Below are 27,095 nucleotides of genomic sequence, written 5' to 3'. Positions count from 1 at the left end.
CTTTACCTACGTGAACTATAAATCTATATAGCATCGCAATCAATTATAATATGCTTAAGCATATTTTTTCCGTCCGTAGGAAATAAAATGTTAACCGTATTCCCAGAAGCATTGATTCATAACTGTGGGGCAATAAAAACCATACCACAGTTATGAATCAACGATAAGACGATTCCGAAACAAACGCCAAAACGTATGCTTTCACTAACACACCATTCGTTTTCCTCTCAGATAAATTGCTGTTATAGTGTTTTGATCCATAATATGAGTCGATTTGATCCATAATAAGGATCCTCCTCTCCCACTGATCCACATCTGTGGGGTGGACATCGTTTGAAATTTCTAGCAAAATTGATACATTTTCGTAAATAATCGGGAATTTTAAGGTGTATTCCCAAAAACAAATATATTCTGCAGTGCCAGGAAGGTAATTTTGTTTTGACAACGCCAGCATGATGTTTAATCACATATTGTTCTGAAAAATGACCCTTAGTTGATCCAGAACTGTGGGGTGACTGTACTTTGATAATGGAGTGTAAATCGAACAAAATTGAATGAACAACGTAACATTTATTTGGCATTGCATACTTCTAGGCGTTTTACGTTAGATTGAAGATTCTGAGTTAAATTACAAAAATGGTCCCAGTTTGTGAAATGCCTTTTGCTAAGAGACCATATTCAAGTTATATGATAACTAGGCTGTCAAAGATAAGTGACGAACTATTTAAAACTACATCAAATAGTGATCGTAGAACAGATTGTTTGTAAGCGTTTCGAAAATGCTAAAATCGTATCAATTTTTAATATTCCTTTATAAAGCCTCAAATGTTCTTGATTCAAATGAAAAAAGCTCTTACATAAAGTGCCATACTAATATTCTTCAGCTTCGCAATAGTTTTGCTCAACCGATTAACAGAAATTGTGATATTTCGTTTAGAATGTGGTGGGTAACGCACTATCAAAGATATGTGTCTTTCAACAGATGATGAGAGAAATAACCGTTTTGGATGCCATAAATCTTTTATCCAAAGTGTGGTCCATTAACGTTTGTGCAAAGACAATTAAAAATTGCTTGTACAAAGCAGGATTTGTACTAGAGGGAGATTGTTCGGGAGTAACGTGGCTCACCCTGAACTACATCCCTGAAATCGTTTGATGAGCGGGAGCCTTCGTTATTCTCTCATTTCAGCATCGGCAATTAAAAACTGTATTTTCTATCCTTTTTATATAAGCGAGCAGTAATGATCAGTTCTTTGGTTCAAACGGGTGCCTATCCCATAGAATATTTTAACATGTTAGTTTAAGCGTCCTGTAGATATGTTTCGGTTACAAATAAATGTAGATATGTGTATAGTTTTCGTCAAATATATGTAATGAATCGGATGTCGCGTGTGAATTACGAGAACCTAAGAAATGTGACCCGAAACTCTGGAATCTACGGATCGGAACCATGACTTCTAAGGAATCAAAATGAAGTCTTCCCAATCTCTTACGATCACCTAATCCCATTCGTGTTGGGGGATTGACGGCCCAACATACAGTCCACTCCAAGCAACCGCAATCCCAAGAACTCTCCCCCAACATTTGGTCCTTCGAGCCGGATGGAATCAGGACGGACTAGGCAAGGTATTAATAGGCCAGGACGGATGGTAGGACGCCATCATCAAACCGACAGGAACAATTGGTCATTCATGAGACAGCCATCATTACTCATAGAATTACGCGCCATTGGGGCTATGGCTACTTTGGATCTTGAGAGCCTGGATCTTAAAAGCTGCATCATATTATACTTCGGAACCAGAATCATCAACTTCTCAAATGGATTGACAACACTAAGTCAGCTGAGCCTGCTGTTTTCACAGGTAACTATTAACACTTAGTGTGTGTCTGGCCGAAGCTATATCTTTTCGTATGCTAACACCGATCTTCAATCTCCTTTCAAACAACTTACTTGTGAGTATCATATTGACGTCATTTGGTGGACTGGAATCCACCACACCCTACGGAATCATCGGAATTGCAAACTTGTCCGGATTGTTTGCATAACCACACCATCGAAATCGGAACTCATGAACTGGACTCTATGATACGGCAACTCTACAAACGTAACGTAATGCATTCTCACATACAAATCTTACCAACACTTAGCACGAGGCAACATGGAATGTACAGTGGATTGAAGAGGCAGCAACGTTTATGGTTTCCCAGCTTAGTGATTCAGTATATGTCTACCGAAGCATACAGACATGCACATTTTAATTGGAATTTCATCCTCTTCGATTACCATGTACCATCATCACGACACTACGCGGAGAATGTCACCACATCAGTCAAGTTTCACAACTACAGCGCGAACGGATTCAAGACAGCACTGATCAACGATCACGATATACAACTTCGTTCCAAATCCTGATCCATCATGTATGCGGTGTTTACATTCCAAGCAATTTGTTGATTCTCAAGAAGACGAATCGCTACCACGCGGTCACTCACGCTCTACTAAGAGGCTTCTTGTTTCTTCTCCGAGTTCCAACAGAAAAATGCAAAATCCAATTGGAACACTCGACACTAGAAGTGTAAGCGAAGGTATGGATTTGCTTACACAATACAAGTAAAATAACCCAATACAAACAGTGGATATTGGTAACGCTTTCGACCTTTGAGAGGCTTTATGGTTTGTGCAGATATATCGTTGTATTAAGGTTTGCTATTGAACACTATCACCTACTTGGCACTAAGGATTACACGATCTCTGATGCTAGGGGCATCTGAGCACACCGAAACTATGATTTTGGGCATCAGGGATGTTCAAATATCATTCCAACCGACACGTGGGTGTCCTCTTACCTATTGGATGCTTGAACATTAGGAAGTTCAGGTACATTGGATGGACGCTGGGGGCGTCCAAACCCATCTTTGGATACTGGATGTGTTCAAAGAAATTCAAACTAGTTTCCGCGGACGGAGACTATGGCTTGGCGATAGACTACCAAATGTCTTCGCTATCCGGAGCACAACGAGTGTTCCACATCTTCCTGGATACGAGTCACTGGGACTCGTTTGTTGCACGGTGCAGCAAATCCATACTGATCCGTAGCAAATACAAGGGGTGTTCGCAAATTGGCTTCCGAGGCATCAACGGTGATGACTCACTTTGGTTCACAATGGCACTTGACTATAGTGATTGGCGAAATCAGATTCACCAAACTACGGATTAATTCAACCCAGCGAAGGAAACCTTACTCGCGACGGCGCACGGTGTACTAACCGTTCACCAATGGATTGCAGGTTTCCAAGCTTATTACTCACACGGATCCACTACACCTTCAGTAATACGACAACACACGGCAAATCGATAATACAACGAGAAATTTAAACGAACCCTAAGGCGATATTGGATCGTAATACGGAAACCACGGAGAATCGGCGCGGATGGTGGTAGATAACACTTCGATGGTGGGTGAGAGTTGTTTGATCTGCTCTACCCAACACTTTCCTAAACTCGTCACTTCCACATGAGCAACTTCCAACGGTTGGTTATGGTATGGAGAGGTAGCAGCATGATACGGTTTCGCAGATGAGTTCTTTGGACATCAACAAACCATACATGCGGAGTTTGTTTTCAACACGAACAACATATACAAAGAAGGAAGGCGAAGCAGGAAAACTACACCGATATCTCATCTATGGCAAGAGAGGATTCATCTATTACGCAAATGAACTTCCATTCCATGCAAATCGGGTACACGGCGGCTACATTTTAAGAATGGATACGCAAGGAATATTATATACAATTCATAAACTGGAGCAGTTTCTGGGTGGGTGAGGATGTTCGGGAGTAACGTGGCTCACCCTGAACTACATCCCTGAAATCGTTTGATGAGCGGGAGCCTTCGTTATTCTCTCATTTCAGCATCGGCAATTAAAAACTGTATTTTCTATCCTTTTTATATAAGCGAGCAGTAATGATCAGTTCTTTGGTTCAAACGGGTGCCTATCCCATAGAATATTTTAACATGTTAGTTTAAGCGTCCTGTAGATATGTTTCGGTTACAAATAAATGTAGATATGTGTATAGTTTTCGTCAAATATATGTAATGAATCGGATGTCGCGTGTGAATTACGAGAACCTAAGAAATGTGACCCGAAACTCTGGAATCTACGGATCGGAACCATGACTTCTAAGGAATCAAAATGAAGTCTTCCCAATCTCTTACGATCACCTAATCCCATTCGTGTTGGGGGATTGACGACCCAACATACAGTCCACTCCAAGCAACCGCAATCCCAAGAACTCTCCCCCAACAGAGATGACGACATTCCTCTGTGTCGAGAAAAGAATCAACAGCAACAAGAAGTACTTCTAGCGGAACACAACTTTTTTTTTTATTGCAATTTACAATGTACGAATGTGATTTGCTGTGAAACTTCAGCAGATTTTGATATAATTGAGTATGTGAACTCTATGCATATCAAACCAGACGAGGATGATGGAATGAATGATATTGTTAAAGAAGGATGTGAATCTGTAGAAACTACACCCCAAGCTGTTGCTGCAAACCTGAAAAAAGTGTTTGATGCGACCGAAGGCGTTCATCTGGAGCTTTTGAATGTTTTTTTTTCAAAATAGAGAAACTTTTAGGACACAAATATCCTACATCATCCAATTTTTGATTTGACCTACATTATTTACTAAAAATATGTTTTTCAATAGAAATATGTTCGTATAAACATAAAGGGTATTCAGCTAACAGCATAAAATGGTGCGTAAGTCAAGGTAAACTGATTTCTTTAAATCTTTCGCGACATTGTGAAAACTGCGATTGAAATATTTCAAGTTGTCAGAATTCATCATATGATCGATCGAAATACGCGTTGGTTGTCGTAACAACTATTACATGGAAACAAACCTTCGAAAAATTCATTACTCATGATATCCGAAACAGAAACAGAACAGAAAAGTATCAAAAAACTCCATAAAACGGCAGTAAGGACATGGTGTGCTGAACAGACATAGAAACAATTGTTTGGTGGAGGCTTCTGCTCCAGACGTTGTTCCCTATTAAATGCACGAGAGAACATTATTATCGAAATGTACCACAATGCCGTTGTTCTCGTTAAACATTTCATTTCAATTTATTGTGACAAACATCATTCGACGGATCATTTTCTACCAATGTTCGAGGATGTACAAAAAGATAACTGTCTCTCAATGTATTTTGTGGTTTGAAAAGTTGAGTTATGTGGATTCAGGGCTGGATGATCAAGATTTTGTTCATGTATTTCATGACTGGCTTCCGTCGTGATTCGATTTTTCGGAAATACCCTAACTTGAACTGTGCTAAATACAATTATGTCGTAGATATAATAAGCGCTGTTCGCTGGCTAGTGTAATTGGTTTTTGGAAGCCGCAACAAAAAAAAAAAACGATCACTATCGAAGGTGAAAACATTCCAATGAAATTTGACGTGATCCTCCAGTAACAACAAATTCTAAGAGTGTTTTTGTTTGGTTACTAGATTCCAGAGGAATTATTTCATTTGAAATGTCTCTTTGCTATTTTACGTAGATTCTTATTTACGCAGCTTTAAGTGAATACCGTAATTTCGGGTGAAATTGATCATTTTTCACGGTTTTTCTTGTCTGTTTTCTATAATGTTGACAATGTCAAACAACTAAATGCAGGAAAACAAGTACGAAGGTAAGCCTCATTGACTCATGTACCGACATTTTCTAACAAATTTCATTTTAGTGCTAAGAAATACATCTAAAATAAAAAATCGTGGGATCTCATTTCGGGGTGAAATTGATCACTTGTCAATGCGATTGTTGTTAGTTTTTAAAACAACTGTACATAATAAATTTGTCCTTTCTGAATCCGAATATGCTTGCTAAATTCTAAACAATATAATATTTAAAGAAAATAATGAATAGTTAAATTTCAAGAATTACGCGGAAAACGCCTAAATGTATGCAATTTCCAAAGGAATATCCTGATATATAACAGAAATTCAATTATTTCAACCGAATGAGCTAATTGGTACGAGTTTTGGTAATGAAATCTGGTTTTGGGATATGTTTTACGCATCCTCAGAAAGTTTCAGGTTTATACCGTGTTCAAATCCTTGTTAAAAACTAGAAGTTTATGGATGTTTGTCGATACTGCACCGTACGTAATTAAGAACTTTTTCATTATTTTCATAGAAATGAGCATTTTTAAACTCAAAACACTTCACAACACACAATTCGACAATAGTTACGACAAAAAACGTTCATTCACTGCAGGTTACATTGATATTTGTACTCCTTTACGAAGAAATGGAATCGTGTGACACGGTGATCAATTTCACCCTCCTGATCAATTTCACCCGAATTTACGGTACCCCTATAAATAATTGAACTGAAATTATACATTTGTTTTTTTTTTTTATTTTCATATATTTTGCGGAATTTTTCCCTACACATTTAGACCTGATTCAAAAATATATGTTTTCGCGTATTTATTTCGGAATGTAGTATTACAAGTATTACAAAATACAAAACGCTTTGAGTTGTGAATTAAGCCCATTGTATAATTGTATAATTCGATAGTCCTTTGGAAGTTGAGTTCTGGAGAGGCGACTGTATGACGAAATTGATCCTGCTTTCGTCAAGTCTTTTGACGGTCAGCAGTTTCAATAACTTTATGCGGTTTGCGTTAACTTTATGCGTAAATTTGTCAAGTTTGCGAAACAATGATTTCAATGGTTAAGGATGACACTACCGAAGTTTCATGTCTCACATAAGTTCTGCAATCGATATGAGCAAGGAAAATACGGTTCTCACTAAAAATGGCTTCACTAAAAACGATTCGCTGTCAAAACTTTTATAAGTACAGTCACCCCACAGTTATGAATAGCACACAGATATGGATCAAAGTTGGCTTAAACGGTGAATATCTCATCAAATAGAGTTGCAATTACGCAGAACACATTTTATCTTCGTGAACCATAAATCTGTACAGCATTGAAATCAATCATAACATCTTCCAGCATATTTTATTCGTCCGTATAAAATAAATTGTTATCCGTATTCATAGAATCGTTGATTCATAACTGTGGGGCATTGAAGCCCGTACCACAGTTATGAATCAACGATAAGACGTTTCCGAAAGAAACGCCGAATCGTATACTTTCACAAGCACACCATTCGTTTACTTCACAGATAAATTGCTTTTATAGTGTTCTGATCCATAATATGAGGCGATTTGATCCATAATAAGGACCCTCCTGTTCCACTGATCCACATCTGTGGGATGGACAACGTTTGAAATTTTTTTCGAAATCGATACTTTTTCGTGAATAACCGCGACTTTTTATGTGTATTCTCGAAAACAATTATATTCGGCATAGCCAGGCGGGGAAAATAATTTTGTACAAGGTCACCATGATTTGTAATCATATTTTATTTTAAAAAATCACCCTTAGCTGATCCATAACTGTGGGGTGACTGTATGTTCAATTGGGCAACATTAACGAATTACTGTTGAGAATATAGAATTCCCTTAGCAATTTGCCTACCTATAGGCGTATTCCGTTGTTCGAGGTGTTTTTAGTTTTAAAATAACTCAATATGCGACAGCGAATTCCCATCTCATTTACTTTTTGCTTGCTGTGATGAAAATGATCTCAGAATGTGTGTGTGTATGAACAGCTATTCTTGAAATGGATTGTTGGAATTGCAGTAGAGCTATCACCTTTCATCTCCAGGGCTAATATTGTCTGCATCTATAAAGACATCAATGTGTGTCAAAATAGCTGCAAACAAATTTCTTCCATAAAAGCACTGCCGGTCAGTGGGAGGTGGATTGTACAAACACACACACACACACACACACACACACACACACACACACACAACTCAAAAAGTAAATGAGATGTAAGCGCTTGGACCAAAGACAAATTAAAGACCCCCATGTCCCAATGCAGTGGCCCAAAAATGTTATGGCTCACAAGGTAATCTAGAATGCCGTGAAAAGTGTACTGCGATCTTTTAAAACGTGGGTACCTTTTACATTAACGAGGGACCAAATGCAGTAAGGTACCGTGGGGTAAGTGGATACAGAAAAATTAATAGTCAACTTCATTGTAATGCACAGCTAACATGAATTATGTAATTCTAACTTTTTTCTGTGGATAACAAATGAGGGACTAATATACTTCAATTCATTTATATCGATTTTTCTGATTGTTATGCACATGAGTATGAAAGACTTCAAAATTTGCGCCAAATGATCCACTTGCCCCACCGTGGTGGGGTAAGTGGATCACCAATAAAAAAAAATCTGTTCTCAAACAAATGCGGTGTAATTATGTTTAGCAAGAATGATATTACTCTCGTTCTTGTTATTGCTAGTGCTTGTAATGTTACATTTAAAAACTTTAAAATTAAAAAGTATCTTTATTTAATTAAAATATAATGAAAAATTTGTGTACATTAATTCACACTAATTCGAACAAAAAAAACATTGTAACTAGAATAATTTGGCGAAAATTCATCCATTTATACACATAAGTTATACAGAAGTTTTGTTGGATTATTCCTAACGATGTTTTCGAAGAACACTCATAGTTTAAAAATATTAGTTACATTTACTTTTGAATAACGAACTGAAATCCTTCTATTCTATTTATCAATATATTTGTATCAACTGTCTAGAACAATTTATATAGTCAAATAAGGTACGATAATATGATTTCAATTGGAAAATTAGAATATATTGCACTTTTGCAACTCAGCTTAGATAAACCACGAAAAGTTTCGTGTGAATTTTGAAATTTTTATTTTTTTATTTATTTTTTTATACCAGAAAGGTTAAACAAACTTTTAGGTGGATTAATTCATATTTTCTATGGTCAATTTGAAAAATTCAAGCTGGGAATGAAAGGAGTTATAGGAAAACAATATTTGCGGATATTAAAACTTATTAAAATTCTTGTAAGCAGTCGGCCAATAAATGAAAATAATACTTGATCCACTTATCCCACCCCAGTAACAAGAAGGAGTAAGTGTACCATGTATAATATATCTGTATTTATTCATAAAAATCACATATTTCTCATTGTGATTCATTCAATTAGAACTGAAATGCTCACCATGTGTCGAAAAAAGTAATAGTTTTCGATTATAGACAGAAATACAAAAAAATTTTGATTGATGGAAAACAATTTTAAAATTAATTAATTTTTGCAGCTAACAAGTTTGTTTGTGTTAGTGTGCGTGTAGTACCAGTTTTGCAATAGTATCAGTGTGGGCGTGAGAATATAACCTAAAACGAAGCGATGGTGCGAAAACATTCAACATATTCAAGGATTTATGCTTAATAATGACAAATGATCCACTTACCCCACTGATACACTTCCCCCACCGTACCTTACTAGAAGTGGTACCCAAGCTGAGCCCGATTGGGACGGACCTGCTTGGACATCATATTCGGCTGCAGGGGCCATGATTTATGTAAGCAACGACATTTTCAATATAACCGAACGTTGTTTACATGGATGATCAATGATACCCCATATCAGCTAAATGAAAAAATCACATAAAACATTTTTGTAAACATGCTTAAATCTGTCAAAAAACAAAATACAGTATATAGTTACGAGCTATGGGTGGAGGTACTTGTTTTAAAAATATAAAACTCACAACATTTAGATTTTTGGATGAAATATTTAAGAAATATCCTAAAACCTGATCAATGTTACCTCGGATTACGGTATCATGATTTATTTAACGATAACCAACATCAAACGGTGGAGCTTGGCTCCCGTTCATATAATGGATGCTTCTTTTCCTGTCGCCGCAGCTTGTTTCAAGCAAGTTTTTACAACCCACGGATATATGAGAAAAAAAGCGTGCATTATTGATGGTTTTACTCAACAAAGCCGAGAAAGTTACACGAAAGCTATGGGATTGCTAAGAGATTAACAAAAGACAACAATATTCATTTAAGGCGCAAGAGAAAATGGCCCAACAGTCAGAACTGAAAAAGCAGTTATAATTCCAAACTTTAAGGTAGATATTTAGGAAGCCGGATCCTATTCTTGGCACTTTTGATTCACTGCGGCAGTGGGGGTTTTTGAAAGCTATTGAGCTCATATTTGGCCACAATATTCATCGTATTGAAGTGCTTATTATTGAAAAGTTTCAGGCATTTCGGCCGAGAAATGTGCCAAAGTGAATCATGGAAGTGCCCAAGTAGCTCTTTACCCTATTTCGTTAGGTATACAGCAAAAAATGTTGAAATTTAAATGACGTGTAAACCAAGTCTTTTGTAAATTTACATTGCTGGAAACAAAAAGATGATTTAAAATTGAGTTGAATTGTATGCACATAATTTGAGCATCAAAAAACATACAATATCCCAGCTTTACCGATATAATTTTACTAGCCAATGTATTTTTCAACGTATTATCAAAAATAAATCAATATTCATGGGATTCTCAATAGATAAACATCGAATTTTCAATCAACGTGTAAAAATAAATTTTTAAACGTCAGTTGGGAAAGTAACATGGCCGACGTATTGAAACCAAGTGATTCGGTCAGCTTATCGTGTTGTTGATTCGATTGTTTACTGCTGTGTTGAGGTGCTACAAATACTAATTGTACCAGCTCACCTGAGCCAAGTACTTTGAAAACCTGCAGGTAAGTTCTATCGGAATATTTGGTGCATCTGTTGAGCCAACGAAAGCCCGAATACTTTCAGATACTTGTAGCTGAGATGAAACGGACGAAATTTCCTCATAATCAGCCAGCAGCGATCGACGGGTGAAAATGTGTAGAAAAGTGCATATTGTTTAATATAAGAAAGTATTTACAGCGAAATAAATAATACGTATATCCTGTGTCTGATTCCTGTTAATTTTATCATGATATTCGATTGCCGATAGCCGGGTGAGGAAACCAAGTTCAAAGAACAAATGGAAGAGGGCCATATGTAACAAACAAATCCACGTGCTGCCAATCAAGTAGATTTAAACGACATGTAAAATTACACGACTTCACCTTTTTTCAAGTCGTGTAAATCTATACGCAGATTTAAATTTGTGTTTATTTTCATGCTCCAAATATGTGCATGAAAATAAACTTAAATTTACATTTATGTTTTAACTGTGTAACGCAAAGCACATTCAGCTCCCAATTGGGATAACTTCGTTACCAACGGTTTTGACCTGAATTATTGCATATCTTTGTAGTTCAGCAAATGTGCATATATGTAAGGTAAATAAGTACTTCGGCATTACCATAATTCACTTTGGCATAGGGAGTTTTTTTAGGCCGAATTTCCTGAAACTTTGCAATATATATATATATGGCGGATATATAATCCGGAAAAACCGGGAAATATAAGTGAATTTGGAGAACAGTTGAGAAAACATATCATTTCAAAAGGGGATCTCTGTACGAAATTTTTCGACCCATTTACTCAAGGAATTTCTTTATTTTTCTTTAACGAAACTGCATACCGTAATTTCGGGTGTAATTGATCATTTTTCACGGTTTTTCTTGTCTGTTTTCTATAATGTTGACAATGTCAAACAACTAAATGCAGGAAAACAAGTACGAAGGTAAGCCTCATTGACTCATGTACCGACATTTTCTAACAAATTTCATTTTAGTGCTAAGAAATACATCTAAAATAAAAAATCGTGGGATCTCATTTCGGGGTGAAATTGATCACTTGTCAATGCGATTGTTGTTAGTTTTTAAAACAACTGTACATAATAAATTTGTCCTTTCTGAATCCGAATATGCTTGCTAAATTCTAAACAATATAATATTTAAAGAAAATAATGAATAGTTAAATTTCAAGAATTACGCGGAAAACGCATAAATGTATGCAATTTCCAAAGGAATATCCTGATATATGACAGACATTCAATTATTTCAACCGAATGAGCTAATTGGTACGAGTTTTGGTAATGAAATCTGGTTTTGGGATATGTTTTACGCATCCTCAGAAAGTTTCAGGTTTATACCGTGTTCAAATCCTTGTTAAAAACTAGAAGTTTATGGATGTTTGTCGATATTGCACCGTACGTAATTAAGAACTTTTTCATTATTTTCATAGAAATGAGCATTTTTAAACTCAAAACACTTCACAACACACAATTCGACAATAGTTACGACAAAAAACGTTCATTCACTGCAGGTTACATTGATATTTGTACTCCTTTACGAAGAAATGGAATCGTGTGACACGGTGATCAATTTCACCCTCCTGATCAATTTCACCCGAATTTACGGTACTTAGCTTTATTTGCGAAATTGTTTTTTTTTTAGAATTAAAAGTAGGTACTTAAGGATTCTTGGCAAGGTTTGGCAAGATGTTTGTTACATTCCTATTTGAATTCAAGGCAAACTTCAGATTCAAATGAGATCTTTGCTGGAATCCTAACGGGAATCAAACCGATGATTGAGCAATTTCTTGAAAGTTCTTTCTGAAAGATCACTGAAATGATTATTAGTAGATTGGTTTTAAGGTTTTAGTGTATTCTTGAAATGATCCTTGGCTGATTTTTCTTGAAATTCGTAGTAGATTACGTTGGTAGAGATAGCGAAAAGCTCAACCAAAAAATATTAACTGAAGATCTACTGAAATGCTGAGCAGATTCCGTTTAGCGGTTTTCTGGGGTTATGAGTGATATTGATTCCTAATGAAGCTTTGTAAGGATTCCTAGTTTCACTAGTCCTTGATCTACAGTTCTGGAGGAGATCCTAAAAATCAGTTTAGACATCTCTGCAGAAATTACTGCTTGAGTTCTTAAAGATGACTTAAATGGTCAAGATTTCAGTCGATAGAAAAATCACTGGATGAATGCATGGGGCCCAGATAGCCGTAGCGGTAAACGCGCAGCTATACAGCATGACCAAGCTGAGGGTCGTGGGTTCCAATCCCACCGGTCGAGGATCTTTTCGGGTTGAAAATTTTCTCGATTTCTCAGGGCATAGAGTATCTTCACACGATATACACATGCAAAAATGGTCAATTGGCATAGAAAGCTCTCAGTTAATAACTGTGGAAGTGCTCATAAGAACATTAAGCTAAGAAGCAGGCTTTGTCCCAGTTGGGATGTAACGCCAGAAAGAAGAAGAATGCATGGACAACTTTTCTTGAGAAATTTGTGAACGAATCTTTGGAGTAATTTCAAAGGAAATTCATGATGGAATTTTCGAAATAGTTCATGGGGTTATTCTTTTAAAAAATCCGTATGGTATTCATGAAGCTATATTGAACTTAATTCATGGAGGAATTCCTTAGCCTTTACAGTATCAATAAATAAATTCATGCTGAAAATAAATTATGCTTGTAGAAATTTTTAAACAAATATCTGAATTCTCGTTAGAGTAGATGCTTGTCTATCTTCCAGTGATTATAGTTTTCATTTTGGTTCATTTATTAACAAACGAGCTAAACACCAACACCAATGGCTTTTAAGACGAGATTATAAGTTATGCGAGAATTAATTTCTAAAGTAATACATGAAAAAAAAAACTTGAAAAAAATGCATACAGTTATTATAACCGCAGATTATAACTAATAATAATACGAGCTGTAAAACTTGTCATGTCAAAAAAAGGTTTCAGAGTGAATTTTCCAAGAAATTCCTATGAAAACTAATCTCCTTATTCCTGCTTAGATATTTTTTGTTGTTGTCCTCAAAAGTTCATAGTTTAAAGGTACTTAGTCGCGATTAGCCCTGTACCGTAAAACAAGGTAATAGAAAAAGTGGGGCGAATAGAAACAAAGCGACCTTCATCTAGAAATACGACTATTATGTGGTCAGCGTTAAGTCAGAGTGGACCAAGTGACATTTTTCATATTTTGAGAAAAATGGGTTTAAAGTCTAACGCTCTGTAATTTTTGAACTCGTTTAAAATTTGATTCAATATTTCTACACATATTTGTGTTACTTTTAAACAATATAATGTGAAGTGATAATCATGAAAAATCATAATCCAAACCTCTCATAGGACGATTTTCTGATGGACTATGTGTACTTGGTCCACTCTGACTGAACAATTTCTAGGAAAATAATAATCATTCAATGCTTGCATGGTCAAACTGGGCGCATATCTCTAAGAAAAACAGATTATCAAGACCCTCCGACACCAATATATTCTTTAGTAATCCATATCATCAATACCGAAATCAGTGGCATTACGATAGCTTGAAAATTAAGGTTTTGCAGGGTCAGAGTATTGAAGGCCAGAAATATTCATACATGTGTTCAGTCAGAGTAGACCAAGTGAAAATCTTGAGTACCGACCAAAATATACTGGTCCAATAAGCGGCTTCTGGCACATCCCATACATACACCATAGAACAACCATAAACTTCTATGGGACTCTGAAATTGACCCCAAAAATGCAATAATCAATCAGTTTATTGCTTTTCGACACTTGGTCCACTCTGTCTGCACAGAAATTGTTACAATTTCTGATCACCCATCCAAATATGGAAAATGGTCAAAAATCAAAATCGAATGCATCAAATTAAGAAATATTTATAAATTTCTATTGATGGATAAGTAGAAGAATCATTCGATGTCGAGAAATCTGACAATCTTTTGAAATGTTTTTAATTTCCTCGCATTCCTCAGCGCGCTGATCATTTTCGCTGATATGGTAATAAGCACTTGGTCCGCTCTGACTGCACACTTATATCGATTTTTATTGATCATCCAAAGTAAATTTGTTACATATCTATCGCAGTTTACAGCATTCTTAAAATCTGATCAAAGTGAAATGGAGGTAAGGTAATTTCGCATCTAATGAGAGAATAATCCAATTTTCCCAAGTTTTGTACTTGGTCCCCTCTGACTTAACGCCGACCATGTAATGATAAAATTTTAGTTCAACATCAACAGAGTATCGCTAGACTAATTTCAAATTAAAAATTAGGTGTGTTTCTAATAAAAAAAATGATCAAACATTGAACTTGTTTTTTTTATTTTATTTTTTTTCTTTATTAAGTAAATACATTTTGATATTTCTTCAAGATGTACTTGAAAATGTGTTTATTTTTACATTAAAATGAAAAGGTATTGATATTTACTTAACAGTGTTTGTATTCACCCTATTGCGAAGTGAAGAGAATCATATAACATTTTCATAAATCTTTGTACGATATAATTATACCTATTTTTTAACAGCAATTCTCAGCAAAGGAAGACGCGACCCATTCTTCTTCTTCTATTTGGCATTAACGTTCTCACTTGGACAAAGCCTGCTACTTAGCTTAGTGTTCTTATGAGCACTTCCACAGTTATTAACTGAGAGCTTTGCCATTACGATTATACTCTATGCCCAGGGAAGTCCTTGAAATTTCCATTACGAAAAGATCCTGGACCGACCGGGAATTGAACCCAGACACCTTCAGCAGTGTCGTAGCGTGTGGTTGGCCAGGTTGGCACCCGCCAAGGGCGTCATTCTAAAGGGGGCGCCTAAATGCGTGAATCACTTGGTAAAACTTTTGGACGTTGCATGTACATTGAATCAGGGGAAATTAGTAACAATTTCAAAAGAGTTATCAGACATAATAAAGATAAATAAAAATAAAACAATTTCAACAAAACAAAATATACAATAAGCACTTCAAAAGATATTGTTCATTTCTTATATTTTCTTAAGTTTCAAGTTTAATAGAAGTCTTTCAAATAATTCTAGGTGTGATTTTGACGGAATGCTGTGCATTTTTATAAATTCTTACAATTTTTTAAAATGCTCTAAACCTAGCCAAAAATGCTCACATCAGATATAATTTTAGAATTTGCAATACATTTTTAATAACCCCAAAAAGGTTCTATACTGGCTGGTTTTCCAAGAAAAATTGTAGTAGAAAGGTTGACTGTAACTATCTCGACCTCTTCAAACTCTTTACAACAATAAAGATTTAACCACTTTTCAAAAAGTATGCCTGGTTGAGATTTGATTGACTATATCCCATCGAAAATATGGGAAACATTGTTTTGGTACCGTAATCCGGGGTAACATTGATCAGTTTTTTTTGGATATTTCTTAAAACAATCATTTGTAAATTAAAATGTTGCATGTTTTATATTTTTAAAATCAGTACTGGTACCCATCGCTCGTGACTACATACTGCATTTTGTTTACTGAAGAATTTAATTATGTTTAAAAAATGTTTTAAGTGATTTTTTTATTTAGCTGATATGGGGTAACATTGATCACCCATGAAAACAACGATCGGTAATATTGAAAATGTAATTACTTACTAAAATCATAGTCCCTGAAGCCGAATATGAAAGCCAAACTCTTACAAGTCATTTATTTTTTAAGTTATTTCAAAATTAAAACACTGAATTGTTGAATACGCCTAAAGGTAGGCAATTTCCTAAGGAAATTCTGCATTCTTTATTGTAATTTGTGAACTATGCTTAACTGAACATATTTATGAAAGTTTTGACAACGGAATCATTTTCAGCGATGTTATTTTGAGTAACAATCGCATTTATTTTGCTCATATCGTTTTCAGAACCCATGTGAGACATGATTCTTTGATTGTTTCATTCATAAACATGAATATCATTGTTTCGAAAAAATGAAAAATTTACGCATAAACACAACTCAATTTTCGCAAAAACTTTAATGTTTATTAGCTCATGAATAGGAGTAAGAGAATCATCATTCATGCATTGAAAATATTTCATCAATAAATGTAGATTTGAACTTTTTACGAGGAGGGTCATTGCGATCAATGTTACCCCGCTGATCAATGTTGCCCCGGATTACGGTAGAACCTTCTCTTCGACCGTGAAATTATAATGTTCTTGGAAAAAATGTTTGAAATTTAATTATCTGGCATCTTACTGTAGAGAAATCTTTCAATTTCAATGCTAATAACGATTTCTTGGAAATTAATTGAAAACTCTGATATATTCCAAGTAATTTTCTATTGCTCAATGACAAAATTATTGATTTCTCGAGAATATCTGGACTAAATCTAAGCGGAATTTCTAAAAAAATGTTTTGTTTACGTAGTTAATTTGTGCAAATTTTTAAAGTGGGGAAATAAATACTCACACATCAGTACACGGTAGCAACCAGAAGCATGTACTCTGCATTCAATACATAATCCAACAGTATACGCTACTCTTGGCGTTACATGTTGGTTTTGTTAACTACGACGCCATCCAATCTATAGCAAACATGTTGTGTTGTGACAGTATTAGAGATTTTTTTTTCGATTCGAATGAATTTCCTGAAAAAAAAGTAAGAGGTTGTTTCCAAGATACGACCGCCAAGTTGACGTTGGATAACGTTAGCCTCTTCTATTTCCTGGCTTGAGACCGTCACGAACTTATGAAAGATTTCTACTGTTAAAAATCCAATTAAATTTCACACTATTTGTTGTATATCAATTCTGGTTTATTATATACGTTGTGTGTTATTGTTTTATGTTAATACAAAATAATCACTTTACATATATTCAGAAGCTTAAGCCATTATATTGAAAAATTGATTTTTCAGTGTATACTTAATCGTTGTTAATTTAGAGCAATTAATTCAAAATAACTCTTTTCCATTGATTTTTGGGTTACGTAATATTTGAATCATTCCTTAACAATAGAAAATATTGCTGTTTGCTATTGAGTTGCAATTCTTGACTAAACGTCCTCCAAATGCGGTAACACAAAGCAATCAAAGGACACCTAGCAACGATTATAGAAATCGCCGCCACCCTAGTAAGAAAAACATATCTTTGACACCGCATTTCTTGTAAAAAATCTTACCACATTTGGTGTTCCCGCATTTGATTTTTGCATTTCAAACGCACACAGCAATATATTGCATTCTTACAGCAGTGCAGCAGCGTCCTCGGAAACATTCTCAAATTGTCGTTTTGTCAATTATTCATATATTGTATGATGCTACGAGATGAATTATAGCAAAAATGTGGTAAACACATTAGCAAATATTACACAAATAACTCTTCAGTACACATATGCTGGCCTTGAAAAGGGCCGATTGAACTGTGAGAATCGAGTAACATGGACACATTTTGCCAGCGAACAGGTTGAAATCCTCCTCGCCCGATAAGGATGAATTCTTCTTGCTCGCTCGCTGTTCACTGTTCATCTCGCTCGCTCGCAAGAGAAGGTCATAAAAGGGACCGGCTGCCGCGCAAATTCAATCATTCGTTTGTTTAAATCCGTCCAGAGAACACTACTACGACGATGCCTCTTACCAAGCAGACTGCCCGTAAGTCCACTGGTGGAAAGCGGCCCCTCGCAAGCAGCTGGTCACGAAAATCGCTCGCAAGAGCGCCCCAGCCACCGGAGAAGTCAAGAAGCCGTATTGCTATCGGCCAGAAACGGTCGCTTTGCGTGAGAAACGGTCGCTACCATAATTCGACGGAGCTGCTGATCCACAAGTTGTTTTTCCAGCGCCTGGTCCGTGAAACCGCTCAGGACTTCGAGACCGATCTGCGATTACAGAGTTTGGCCGTCATGGCCCTGCAGGAAGCGAGCGAGGCCTATCTTTGAGGGTACCAACATGTGCGCGACCCACGCCAAGCGTGTCACCATCATGCCGAAGGCCTTCTAGCTGGCTCGTCGTATCCGTGGCGAACGAGTTGAAATTGGATTGGGACACAATTTCAAGCAAAACGGCTCTTTTCAGGGCCACAACAATGCATTCCACGTAAAAGAGTTACGGCTAGAGATATTTCACCTATTAGTATGAACTAATTTATTTATTTAATTGCCAATTAAAATTTAGGATGATTAGTTTCCAACGGAGAAAAATGGCAAACAAAGTTTTACCTAGGTTCCCGTCGGGCGGCGGTAGCATTTTTGCAGTCTTCGCTTATTTGGATTCGATAGACAATTTCTTACCAAATGAAATCATCAACGAAGCTGTTGCTGATAAGTTTTAGCTTTCAATTCGACAAGTTTATACTGATCACGTTGGCATGCATGTTGTTAGCGACGACGACAACGGCATTATTCATTCATCGCCAAATGGGAAGCAAACCGGGATGGATTCTTCATTCTAGTGCGGTTCGCAATTTATCTCTCGTACAGTCACCCCACAGTTTTGGATCAACTAAGGGTCATTTTTCAGAACAATATATGATTAAAACTCATGCTGGCGTTGTACAAAACAAAATTACCTCCCTATCACTGCAGAATACAGTTGTTTTTGAGAATACACCTCAAAATTCCCGATTATTTACGAGAAAGTGTCGATTTTGATAGAATTTCAAACGATGTCCACCCCACAGATGTGGATCAGTGGGAGAGGAGGATCCATATTATGGATCAAATCGACTCATATTATGGATCAGAACACTATAAACGCAATTTACCTGCGAGGTAAACTAATGGTGTGTTAGTGAAAGCATACGTTTTGGCGTTTGTTTCGGAATCGTCTTATCTTTGATTCATAACTGTATGGTTTTCAATGCCCCACAGTTAAGAATCAATGCTTCTGGGAACACGGTTGACATTTTATTTCCTACGGTCGGAAAAAAATATGCTTAAACATATTATAATTTATTGCGATGCTGTACAGATTTATGGTTTACTTAGGTAAAATGTGTTCTCCGTAATTGCAACTATATTTGATGAGATATTCCTGTTTCAATCCAACTCTGATCCATATCTGTGTGCTATCCATAACTGTGGGGTGACTGTATACACAATGTCGACGATTGCCCTGCGCGAGCGCGATTGGATATTGATATCTTGGCCCTGTGATTCTCGAAAAGCACTATTTTTGACCCTGATGAGTGATTGCATGCAAATGACTGACCGAAATATGAATCCATCACATCCATTCACCAGTAATGTCGCTGTTCACGGTGTAAAATTCTCATAACTTTCTTTCAAAATGAAATTGTCGTCCTGAAAAGGACGGTTGGTGGTAGTCACAATCGATCGAACTGGGCTTTCATTCCATTCTTAGTCAGAAACACACCAAAAGATTACCGAGGACGATTAAATTAAAATGCGGTCGTGCGCGTGAAGTGGAGTTTGGTTGGCTTCGACTGAACACGAGATAATAAAGAGAAGTATGAAGAAGACCGAAAGGGGCGTTTCCCTTTGAATGACGAAAGTGGCTAAGATATCTCGCAATGATGTCTGTGTCATGAATACAGAAGAAAAATGTGCTTTTCTATGAAAAATAAGACATAGGGTAAGTGGTCCCTTAGTTGTGGGTGTTCCTTTAGTCGGGTAGTGCCATTTTCACTTATTTTATTACATTATCCACAGAACCGACACTGCCAATCGACGTATTTGGTTGTTGATACACGGAATAGTTGAAAAGAGTGTTTAAATTGCTTTGAAACTTATGAAATATCACTAAAATTGCAAAAACGTTTCTTACTTGTATCAATAGTTGCGGTAAAGTGTTCCTATAGTGGAGGATCCCATAAGAAAACAACGGATACCGCAACTATAGGAACACAAATTAAAAATATACCACAACTAAAGGAAGAGTGTGTCAATAGTGGAGGTATTATTTTTCACTGACATGCCGTGGATTACTGCGATGAAATCATTTTGCTCATTAAGTCAATGGTCGTTACTTCCCCTTACAATATCAACACGTACATTAATTGCGCTTCTTGAATTTAGGCGGTTAAATGAAATTCAATCGTGCTTAGTACCTCCACTATTGGTACATCTACCCTACCTCGATATATCCCAATTTTTCGATAGTTTAGTCATGAAAATCAATAGTTTTCATTATTGGAGTAGATTCGTAGAAAGATTTCCAATAGATTGGTGCAAGAATCTTGAAAATCTATCCGGTCGTTAGTAAGTTATTAACAGTCAAAATCTAACCACTTTTCGTGACGCGACCGATTTTCCGTTTTTCGAAATTGTACCCCAGTATGTTGCCGTAAGACGTTATCCAACGTCAACATATTTCAATTTCCGAAAATCTTTGTATTTCTATCATATCTCGAAGAATGTTACAATATTTCCTCTACAATTACAATAATGAGGAAGGAATTGGTAACATTTTCAATTTTACTAGGAGTTGCTGTGGGTTTCAAATTATTTTTCAGGCAATAGCTCTGAAATTCTTTCCAGTTAGTTAGGGCAACAAGTTTGAAACTCTACATGGAAACAAATGGGTCAGAGATGATTAGGAGAATTTCTTCGAAAATTTGTATTTCAACAAAATTTGTTACGGAAAATTGTGCTTGAAATATCCAGTTGATGCTGTAGATTTGTTCCTAGCCGTATTGACTGTAAAATCCTTCGAATTTTTTTTTTTCAAAACGCCCTTCAGACAACTTTCAAACGTTCTCAGACAGATTTCCTTTCACAAAAAAAAGAATATACATATTTTCTTGCAGGAATTCAATCAATAATTTAATGTGTTCTGAACGTAGGATAATATTTTTACTATCTACGTCACTTTTCACGATTTTCATAAAAAGTATCTTGTAGATGTCGCTCAAAACTTTTCAAAAATAATTTTCAAAGAAATTTAAAAGATGTGTTTTGACAAGCTCTATGAGGTACGGTCCATTCTGGCTGAACTGGCTCCGCTTTCATTACCGTTCTGCTATCATTGCGTTTCGACCTTAAGGGGCGCTGAAGTGGAGGTTCGCCAAGGGCGCAATGAGACTACGCTACGGGTCTGACCTTCAGCATGGCTTTGCTTTGTAGCCGCGGACTCTAACCACTCGGCTAAGGAAGACGCGAGCCATATTTGAGGCTTATAAAATTGGTTTTTATTCACACACGGTTAAGTTGTACACTAGCCTGGGACACGGTTATATGAAAAATTTAGATTCTTGCTCCAGTTCACTTTTTGGATTGCATTTAGGTCCCATAACAACTGTGCAAAATTTAGCTCGATCGGTGAAACTATACTATATAAGCAATAAGATGCTCATGAAAAAAATGTCGGATTGTTTCGCGGTCTTCGGCAATATTCTTCATCGTAAAAATACCTATCGAAAACTGTATTCAAATTTTTTATAGAGGCCAATGGGCAACCTCTGGCGATTTTTTTTTGCAAAAGTAAGTTTTCCCATAGTAAATCCTATACAAAATTTGAACAGCTGGCGCTAAAATATAGTTTTACCGATCGAGCTGAAATGTTGCACAGTTGTTATGGGACCTAAATGCAATTCAAAAAGTGGATTGGAGTGAGAATCTAAATTATGTCCCACACTATTGTGCATATTCAAGCATGTCGTAAAGTGTTCCTATTCGCCCCATTTTACGGTACCGTAATCCGGGGTAACATTGATCAGTTTTTAGGATATTTCTTAAATATTTAATTCAAAAATGCAAATGCTCTGAGTTTTATATTTTTAAAACAAGTACTGCCACTCATAGCTCGTGACTATATACTGTATTTTGGTTTTTGAAAGATTTAAGCATGTTTACAACAATGTTTTATGTGATTTTTCATTTAGCTGATATGGGGTAACATTGATCATCCATGTAAACAACGTTCGGTAATATTGAAAATGTCGTTACTTACTTAAATCATGCCCCCTGAAGCCGAATATGATGTCCAAACGCTTACATCTCATTTACTTTTTGAGTTATTTTAAAATTAAAAACACCTCGAACAGCGGAATACGCCTAAAGGTAGGCAATTTCCTGAGGAAATTATACATTCTTAACAGTAATTCGTTAATTTTGCCTAATTGAACATAGTTATAAAAAATTTGACAGCGGAATCGTTTTTAGCGATGCTATTTTTAGTGAGAACCGTATTTTCCTTGCTCATATCGCTTGCAGAACTTATGTGAGACATGAATCTTCGGTAGTGTCATCTTTAACCATTGAAATCATTGTTTCGCAAACTTGACAAATTTACGCACAAAGCTAACGCAATTTTTGCAAAAATCTTAATTTTTAATAGCTTATAAATAAAGGAAAGAGAAGCAACATTCATGCTTCGAAAATGTTTCATCAATAAATGATGATACCGTAAAACGGGGTAACTTTGATAGTTTTTTCGAAGAAAACTTGAATATTTATGCATGCTGTTTCAAAGAACTATATTTTATATTTTTAAAACAAGTACTGGCATCGTAGCTATCGATTGTTGTTGATAGATTGCCAACAGATTTATTTAGATTGAATGTACAGGTCGGACTCGATTATCCGGAGTATCGACTTTTTTTTCACTCCGGATAATCGAATCCTCCGGATAATCAAATCACTAAGAAAAAAATTGAAATCTTCGATAAAAGAACTTAAATATTATCTTTTTTTGTTGTTATCATATAAAATGCGGTGGCGTAGCCAGAAATTATTTCTAGGAACAGTAGGGGTCTTTACAAGAAAAAAATGTTTAGACCAGCATACACGAAAAACACTTTTTCAAACCCCCATGTTCTTAAATACGTTCAGAACTGCAAAACCATTCATGTTGTTTATTGCAATACCAAATTATCTCAGATTTATACATACAAATTGAAAAACAAGAACATCAAAAATCAAATTCCGGATAATCGAGTCTAAAATTCCGGATAATCGAATCCCGGATAATCGAAACCCCGGATAATCGAGTCTCCGGATAATCGAGTCCGACCTGTATAATTTCTCATGTACCGTAATCCGGGGTAACATTGATCAGTTTTTAGAATATTTCTTAAATATTTCACCCAAAAATGTAAATGTTGTGGGTTTTATATTTTTAAAACAAGTACTGCTACCTATAGCTCGTGACTATATACTGTATTTTGTTATTTGAAAGATTTAAGCATGTTTATTAAAATGTTTTAGGTGATTTTTTCATTTAGCTGATATGGGGTAACATTGATCATCCATGTAAACAACGTTCGGTAATATTGAAAATGTCGTTACTTACTAAAATCATGGCCCCTGAAGCTGAATATGGTGTTCAAACGCTTACATCTCATTTACTTTTTGAATTATTCTACAATTAAAAACACATCCAACAGCGAAATACGCCTAAAGGTAGGCAATTTCCTAAGGGAATTCTACATTCTTAACAGTAATTCGTTAATGTTGCCTAATTGAACATACTTATAAAAGTTTTGACAGCGGAATCATTTTTGGCGATGCCATTTTTAGTGAGAACCGCATTTTCCTTGCTCATATCGCTTGCAGAACTTATGTGAGACATAAATCTTCGGTAGTGTCATCCTTAACCATTGAAACCATTGTTTCGCAAACTTGACAAATTTACGCATAAAGTTAACGCAATTTTTGCAAAAATCTTAGTTTTTAATAGCACATAAATATAAGAAAGAGAAGCAACATTCATGCTTTGGAAATGTTTCATCAATAAATGATGATACCAACTTATTACGAGATGAGTCATTCCGATCAATGTTACCCCGCTGATCAAAGATACCCCGGATTACGGTAATCGAAAGTCGGTTCTCTGTTTTGGGATAACTTTGATAATGGAGTATAAATCGAACAAAATTGAATGGAATACGTAACATTTGTAAGGCATTACATACCTCTAGGCGTTTAACATTATATGGGAATTTCCGACTTAGAATACAAAAATGATCCCAGTTTGTGGAAATGCTTCTCGCTAAGAGATTTGAGACCATATTCAAGTTCTATGATAACTAGGCTGTCAAAGATAAGTGACCGACTATTCAAAACTACATCGAATAGTAATCGTAGAACAGATTGTTTGTAAGCGTTTCGAAAATGCTAAAATCGCATCAATTTTTAATATTCGTTTATAAAGCCCCAAATGTTGTCGATTCAAATGAAAACAGCTCTTACATGAAGTGCCACACTACTTCTTCTTCTTCTTTCTGGCGTTACGTCCCCACTGGGACAGAGCCTGCTTCTCAGCTTAGTGTTCTTATGCGCACTTCCACAGTTATTAACTGAGATCTTACTATGCCAATGACCAATTTTTTGCATGCGTATATCGTGTGGCAGGTACGAAGATACTCTATGCCCTGGGAAGTCGAGAAAATTTCCAATTCGAAAAGATCCTCGACCGGTGGGATTCGAACCCACGACCCTCAGCTTGGTCTTGCTGAATAGCTGCGCGTTTACCGTTACGGCTATCTGGGCCCCCTAATATTCTTTGGTTTTGCATTCGCTCTGCTTAACCGATCAACAGAAATTATGATACTTCGTTTAGTATGTGGTAGGAAACACACTATCAAAGTTACCCGCATTATCAAAGATACCCCGTTTTACGGTACCAACTTATTATGATATGAGTCATTCCGATCAATGATACCCCGGATTACGGTACTTGGGAGAATTACCTGCTGAAGCTGACATCTGAGTGGCTCAAGAACATGTGGTGACCGAACTCTTTCTTCAAGAATGCTAAATCCATCACGTTACAAATGTTGACCATTCCTTACTACTACATGAGACTAGGACAAAACGATTCAATCTGACCCTGAGACCGTAGTGTGTGATGAATGTGCTCTGTTACCTAGGTCACTTTTCAACACGTATATTCCAAGCTGCGCTATTATTTCGGTAAGATTTCGAACCATCCCGACCAACCAGTCTTCATAATTCTTTATAGATCTCTGACCAACGATGGCGATCGCTAACGGTTCAAAACGAATCTATATCGATCGCTATCGAAAATCACTGACTGGTTGACCGGGATTCCAGATCGCAATCTCTGTCTCTTACAGTGGCCCTTTTTTAAGATTAATCCGGAAATAGCACCAGCTCCCTAAACGCTGAGTTACATCGCTCCTAACTCTGTCGACACAGCATGCCAAATCTTAAGCATCTATTTCACCGGTATCTTACCTGCAGGCGATGGACGTCTTCATGTCCTTCTGTACGCATGGGTCCCGATGGACCATGTGAACTTCGTCCTCGGAGTCTTCAACCCTCCGTATTAGGTGAATGTCTAAAGATTCAGACAGCGGAATATAACCGTCGCCAACTAGTTCCATGTTTGGCCATTGGCGGTGGTGGAAGTTTTTTGAAGCTGCCTGCAGGCAAACTTGCAATCATGACATTTCAAAACGTAAATAAACATTCTTGAATAGGGTGAGGTGAATAGGTGAAAATAATTTTCTACGGTTACTAAAACTGTTACGCACAACCGCTTTCAGCGAAAACTGTGGTGAGTATCCATGTTTTTAATAAATTATAAGAAAATCAGGAGTGCATATAAACAAAATCTGAAAGCGTTAGTGTTCATTAATAATGATTGTCTTTCGAAGAAAAATACAAAAACTGAGGGTTAGATCTGACGGAAATGGTCTATTAAAACGGGTCACAAAATTGAGAACTTTGAAAAACAAAAATTCCCATAAAAGTAGAGTGTTCGGAATTTGCACCAGATCGGTATGAGTGTGATTGAAAGTTTGTTGTGCGGTTCCTACACTGAGAGGCAAAATAAAGTGCCCACCTTACCAGTTTTCGAATTTCTCTCATTGATTTGGTTCAAATTAAAGTTAACACACTTAAATCTTTTTTGATATTTTATTTTTGATATTCTTTTAAAGTTGCACTTACGAAATTTTATTAAAAATGAGAATTTTACTCGAAGAAAAAGAAAATCAATTTGTATTGAAAAATAAATAGTGACAAAATAAAGTGCCCACTTCCTTCATGGCCCCAGAAAAGATGATTTAAGAAAAATAAAAAGCAATTTAATAGTTAATGTGTCCTCCTTTGGCCTTAAGGACTTGCTGGAGGCGCTTCGGCATGCTTTTCACCAGGTTTTGTAGGTGTTGTGGTTCTAGTTCTTCCCAGGCGCGCTCCAAGGCCTCAAAATAATTATTTTTGTTGGTAACACTAGTTTTGTCAACCCTGGTATCGAGAATCACCCACAAATTCTCGATGGGGTTGAAACCTGGGCTTTGTGGAGGCCATTCCAGCGGTTTAATCCGACAAGACCGGAAGAAAGACTTGGTCTTCTTGGCAGTATGCTTCGGGTCTTTGTTCTAGAGGAATATGAATTCCTCTTCAAGGCCCGTCTGGATCAGCGAAACCTCCAGATTTTCCCGCAAGATGTTGATGTAGGAATCTGCCGTCATTATTCCGTCGATTTTCACGAGGCTTCCTACTCCACTCCATGGAAAACACCCCCAAACCATCACATTCCATCACATCACACCTTCA

At 36.3% G+C, this 27,095-nt stretch overlaps 1 protein-coding gene and 1 pseudogene across 2 annotated transcripts in view; one reads left to right on the top strand and one right to left on the bottom strand.

Annotated features, from left to right (window-relative positions):
- LOC5569376 (dual oxidase maturation factor 1) overlaps window positions 1-27,095 on the bottom strand; it is a 413,009-nt gene that overhangs the window by 213,099 nt on the left and 172,815 nt on the right. The gene's annotated exons all lie outside the window — the stretch shown is intronic.
- On the top strand, window positions 18,243-18,612 carry LOC110676523 (annotated as a pseudogene).

This window comes from Aedes aegypti, chromosome 2 (genome assembly GCF_002204515.2).
Source record: "Aedes aegypti strain LVP_AGWG chromosome 2, AaegL5.0 Primary Assembly, whole genome shotgun sequence".
Taxonomy (NCBI): domain Eukaryota; kingdom Metazoa; phylum Arthropoda; class Insecta; order Diptera; family Culicidae; genus Aedes; species Aedes aegypti.
Note: the sequence above shows the minus strand (reverse complement) of the source record. Positions and strands in the feature narration are given on the sequence as shown.